At 36.4% G+C, this 6,358-nt stretch overlaps 1 pseudogene; it reads right to left on the bottom strand.

Moving 5' to 3' along the window:
• Nucleotides 1–220: 220 nt before the first annotated feature.
• LOC123856684 (large ribosomal subunit protein eL28-like) lies at nucleotides 221–631 on the bottom strand (annotated as a pseudogene).
• Between the last annotated feature and the right edge of the window lie 5,727 nt (nucleotides 632–6,358).

The following is a 6,358-nucleotide window of genomic DNA, read 5'->3' as shown; positions in this document are numbered from 1 at the left end:
CATTATGAGGATATATCACAATAAAACAAAGACATCTGAGTCTTCATCAGGATCAACTGTAAAGATTTTTATGAAGCTTACTTCTTGGATTCACATTTAAGATGATGGGGTCAATAGAAAGCCTAGGCAAATATTTCAAACTGTATGAAGTATTATGTTTATTTTTATTTGTCTTTAGGTGATTGACATCTTTATTGCTTTGGAGGTCGGGGGCAGGTACTCAAGAGCTCTTAGTGGGGTGGCCCAACCTCTTCCCCATCACAGGCTTCTGGCTGAACAGAATGGTGCTGGCTCTGCAAATGGCAGCCATGCACAGATCTGGGCTGTACTTGTTCTTGCAGATCATGTGCCAGATGCTGCTGAGGATGGCCTGGGCATTCTTGCTGATGGTGGCCCACATGTAGGAGGTGGCAAGGTTTGCTGGCTGGATCTCCAATTCATGACCATCAGTACACATTTGCCATAGACTGCCAGCTCCTTGCCCACAGTCTTGCAGTGAATCAGCCCATCGTGGCAGGAGTTACAAGCCTTCAGGTTATTGGGTTCTGTGCTGTGTGTCTGCTTGTTCCTCTTGATCAGGAAGCTGGAGCAGTTCTGCATATTAATCCATCCATTGCAGGTGGGAGGACATGGTGGCAGCTCCGCTCACTACAGCAGCCAAAAGGGAAAGAGCTGTTTATCTTTAAGTTGGCATTTAGTGATTGTGATGGACCAAGCACTGTGATAATCACCTCTGTGTGTCATACTATGTAATCATCATAACAAATCCAAAAAGTTGGTTTACCTTTCCCATTTTATAAGTGAGAAAACTAATGATCAAAACATTAAATAACTTTACCCAATTAGTAAACATTGATACCCTGATTGAGTTCTACATCTGTTTCACCATAAACTTGTACTTTAAACTCCTTTGATATATAACCTATATATTTTTTAATACAAATGGTATACTGGATCTACTATCACCATAATTTCAGCTTTAAAAAAATAATTTGGGGTCTTTCTTTTTTCTTATCTTTTAAGGCAGACTGTGTAATTCACAAAGCAAAATATCTTATAATATTTTTTACTGTATTTACTGTTTCATCCTTTCATTTGAAGACATATACAGTAGAGAACATGGCTGAATTTTCTCATGAAGAGAGCCCTTGCATTCTTTCAGAATTTTGCTACTATTGTAAAAGGACTGTTTTGATTTCAATGAACAAATGCAAAGATTAATGGCAATCACTAATGGAAACTTTTATCAGGCACTCAGTTAAGTCATTAAGACCTAAAATATATTGAAAAGTATTACTCTGGAAAAGAGAATTATCCAGAATTACACAAGGCTACAACAAATATTGCAGTTTGACTGCATACTAGGAAAGGGATTCAAGATATTAAGAAACACATCAGGTTCAGAGATCTATAATTAATCTTGTCAACGGATATGGCAGGACAGATTCCTATTTAAATATGCATCTTGATGAGACTTTTCCCTCCTTTACTGTATCAGTACAGAGCACGTTGGAGACCCAAGGGATCTAAATCCATTACAGTGGTTTTATAGTCAAGTTCATGCTCATTGCATGCCCTACCTTGTGCTTATGGCATTAAATATTTAACTAACTGTGACCATGATGTTGAGAAAGTAGCAGCTTTTAGTGCATCTTTTATACACACTGTTGAAGAATAAAATTAAAAACTCTCTAAGACTCAAGGTAGAATAATGGTCAGGGGACAACATAATCTGTGTTTAGTTCCTGTAACTGAATTATATTAGAAAGCTTTCTCAATATATGTATGCATCATATCCTATAGCAGCTAGAGTCAAATGTGAAGAATCATAATAATTCCATCATTTAATTTTAACATGTAAATACAATGTGAATAAGAAAGCATGCTTTTATACCTTGAAACAATACTATAGAAGGTAAATTACTTTGGAAACTGAGAGATGAATTAAATTATCTTTTTTTAAAAGATTTTATTTACTTGAGAGAGAGAGAGCAGAGCGTGAGAGAGAGAGTACGAGTCAGGGTGAAGGGACAGAGGGAGGAGAAGCAGGCTCCCCTCCAGCAGGGAGCCCTATTGTGGCTCGATCCCAGGACCCTGGTATCATGATCTGAGCAGAAGGCAGACACTTAACTGACTGAGCCACCCAGGAGCCCCTAAATTATTATCTTTTAATAACATTTAAAACAGAGGAAACAGTTGTAGATCAATGAAAATGGAGATCTCTACTTTTAGTCAACAAATGGGTGAATTGTGGAGTTTCATTTTGATCAGATTTAATTGACTTTAGGAAAAAAAGTTTTTAAAAAAGAATAAAGAATGAAGTTAATTTTTAGTTTTGTCCATATGCTTTCTACTAGTTATTGTTCTTTTTTTAGAAGTTTCTGTTATTAACCATAATTTAGCAGCATGCCACTTTAGGTTGTGATATGACATGCCTTTTATACATTTATATAATTAATGGAATAATAAAGTTAATGGAAAATGAAAAGCATTTTTTTATTAGAATAATACAAATGATACAAAGAAGAGCTATTTGTTTTTTTATCTCATTCTCAACCTCTTGAGTCCAAGTAATTTCTAATCTGCATGGTGTCAGATAGGTGGAATACGATCTATTCTACAATATGCTTTAGAATAGTGGGCAGTAAAACAAACAAACAAAAACATCAGTAGTAGGTAAAAGCCTAGGATTTCCTGGATCTAGTTAGAAGGACTCTAATATCCTGTGTAGAAAGCTCCCTGGTTTAAAGGAAATCAGAATAATTTTAGACACCTGTTATTCTAAGGGCTCATTTTAAACCATTTTCATTTTATTTAAGTCACCAAGCATTAATTTTCTTCATATTTTATTGGTATCTAATACTATATTATATACTTATTGCTCTACTTGTTGATTATCTTCTCCACTAGAATGAAAATTTCATTCAAAATTTTTGTCTTTTAACCTTCCTATATAAAAGCTTTTGAAGATTACTTCACTTTGATGGTATGTGAGAAATGAACCATCCCATGTCTACCATGCAAACAACAAACAGTAATTATTGTTTTTCTCTAGGCACAACAATCCATGGCTATCTGGACCTATGCGAGTAAGGGAATAGTGAGCATTTATCTGAAAGTTTAGAGAAGTTTTCACAGAGTAGCCATTGTACAATTCTATGTCTTTTCTCATTCAAAGTTATTCTATTTCCTAATCTCTTTACAATGTCCTGTCCACTTGCTGATTTATACCCTAGACATACTGAAGTTCTTCCACTTCCCAGAATATATCACATGCCTCACTTGTCTGGTCCTTTGCATCTAAACTCCATCTGTCAGGATTAGTGTTTTCCTTCAACCCCCACTGCTCATTTGGTTAGCTCTTACTCATCCTTAAGGTCAGTCTGGTGTCACCTCTTTTGAGAAGTCTTTCCTGAATCTCTGAATCTGTGTTTGGTATTCCTGTTACATGATCTCATATTATCATAGATTTCCCATCCCACGTTTACCACTCCCACCACCACTTCAGTTGTAACTGTTTTAAAGTTTGACTTCTTCAACAGAGCAGAAGCTCCCTAAAGGTAGAGCCCACGACATGTTTCTTCATCATTGTATCTCCATATATTTATTAGGTCTCTAATATAAATATATGTATATATTTATGTGTATATGTCATGTATAATGGTAAGGGATTTACAGTTTTTCCAGTGATAAATGGGAATATCACTTGTCATAGAAAATATTATCATTAATATTCTATACAAACTGTACAGAACACAAGTTCTTTTCAAAATACTTTGCTTATAAAGAAATCTATTCATGAAAAACTCCCACTTTATGCCAGATTCTGGCACTTGAGAGGCCAGGTTTCGTTCACCTAGAGAAAGAACTCAGGTATAGAGTTCAGCATGACTACTTTGGATCCATAGGCTGAGCTGATGCTCTTTTTCATGTCACTAGCTCTATGACATAAATGCTGGTGGCTATTACAGATTTTCACTGAAAGGAGGCAAAATGTGTGTCATGGCTGGAATAATCTGAAATAGCAATAGGAAGACCCTAACATGTATTTTTGTTATATTATAATAATGACTCAATTATTTGTCCAAATGATTACTCTGTTTTCTTACAGGGACATTTAATTATTCTATAAAATACCCCTCCACCATCATATCACTACCACTTTGTTTTTACTTATCACCATTGGTATACAGTTCTATGGCTCTCAGCAGCCCCTTTTCTTCCTATAAGGGGTTCTTAGTCCATGCTGCTGTATAACTTGAAGTTCCCTAGTCTCCCCTTATTGTGAGAAACATCTGAAGGATAAATGTGCACTTGTGTTACTTATCACACCTTATGTACATGGGAACTAGTTTCTGTAATGACGGAGGAGGTCTGAATCACAATGCCACACAACTGTGACAGAATTACATATAAAGTTACAGGCAACTGCAGGTACAATATAAGGTGTACGACCTGATATATATGAATTGTTATATGGAGACCAGGGGCATGAGCCAAGGTTTTCTATTTTAATGATCATTAATTGTGTTTTGACCTTTATATAACTTTTATATGTGACTATTCTCTGAAGCACAGGATCCTGACCACTGAGAATCAGTCAATAATCTGTGACTGATCTGTGGTAAGGAAGGTATCCTTCTGGTCTGAGGTAGAAACCAGTGTGAAAGGGACCACTACTTTTTAATACCTACAAACTGCCATATACTGAGATTATTTAAAAAAAAAGATTTTACTTATTTATTTGAGAGAGAGAGAGAGACAGTGTGTGTGTGAGAGAGAGTGGAGAGTGAGCACAAGTGGTAGGGGGGAGGGCAGAGGGAGAGGGAGAAGCAGACTCCCCGTTGAGCAGGGGGCCCAATGTGGGGCTCATTCCCAGGACTCCAGGACCATGACCTGAGTGAGCTAAAGGCAGATGCTTAATCAACTGAGCCACCCAGGCGCCCCTACTGAGATTCTTTTTGATATGCATTATTGACACAAGCCTGAGAGGTAGGTACTACCATCCCAGTTTTACACATGTGGAAACTGAGGTTTAAGTTAAGTCACAGAACAACCAGGGAAGGAATCTAGAGGTTGAATCCAGTTATTCTGGAATTCAAAGTCCAGGCAAGTGGGGATCAACAGTGCTGCCAAAGTTATAATTATGGATCAGGGTCCACCCTTTTTTCTAAATTGAGAACTCTAGGGGTGCCCTCAAAACAGCTGATGGAAGTGACAGATATTCTTACTGAAAAATAAAAATACTCATTTTTGTATATTCTTTTAGAGAATTCACGGACTCATGAATGACTTTGAGGGGTTCAAGACTTGAGTGGGGGCAGTAACTGTACATGTGGTAGAAATAGCAGAAGAACTGGAATTACAAGTGGAGGCTGAAGATGTGACTAACACAGAGGGAACAAAATACAAGTGATAGATAAAATGTGATATATATGTTCAGTAATGCTAACATTTATGAAATGCTTTTTATGTTCAATCAATGCTTTATATATATTATGCTAGCTTCATCCTCATAACCTTATGAAGCAGGTATTCATAAGAAAGTTCTAGTTATAAAGTTATAAATACATAACTGAGATTTAGAGCAAATGAAAGGTCTTGACAACGGTCAAAAAGCTATTAAGGAACAGGGATAAGATTTGAATCTGGGACTTCTTGACCTTAAATCTCATAGAAAGTGAGACACAGAAAGAAAGTAGTTTGTCTGCAATCACACAGCTACTATGTGACAAAGCAGGGAGATAAGCCCATCTTTCTTTCTACTATATCATTTCAATTCTACATACCATTATTTAATACCCCAAAATTGAGAAACATAACTTTCCTGCTAGCCCTGATTTGTAGGTTGTTGGCACTAATTAGCTGTGGTGTCTATAGTTCATGGGATAGTAAGAAAAAGATGGATACTAATTTAGCTACTAAACCTGGGAGCTTCATTGATCTTGTGATGCTCCAAACATTTGGGGAAAAGGATGATCAAACATATCAACAATGCTTAAACCTGACATGATGCTTATTTAGACTGAAGAACTTCCCATATCTTTTCCAGTCTTATCTCGGCTCAGTCCTGTACTGAAACTACAACTGTATCCCATAATAGCCATTTAGAGAAAGTATCAAAAAGGGCGAAATGTGGTTCCTAGCACTTTATTTTAGGACATCTGATTAATTATAACAGTCAACATTAGAATGTTCAATTTTTAGCTAATCCTAGGCTCCTGACATTTTGATACTTAACTATACCACTTTAGTCCATGTTCGCTATCCCCATAAACCAGCATCTATACATCAAAGAGTAGGTTATATACATCCCACTTAACAAATAAAGGTAAATTTTAAAATACAGCATAAAGTA

Source organism: Mirounga angustirostris, unplaced genomic scaffold (genome assembly GCF_029215605.1).
Source record: "Mirounga angustirostris isolate CCGP_5_RB_7025 unplaced genomic scaffold, mMirAng1.0.hap1 SCAF_13, whole genome shotgun sequence".
Taxonomy (NCBI): domain Eukaryota; kingdom Metazoa; phylum Chordata; class Mammalia; order Carnivora; family Phocidae; genus Mirounga; species Mirounga angustirostris.
This window is presented reverse-complemented; position numbering and strand designations above follow the sequence as displayed.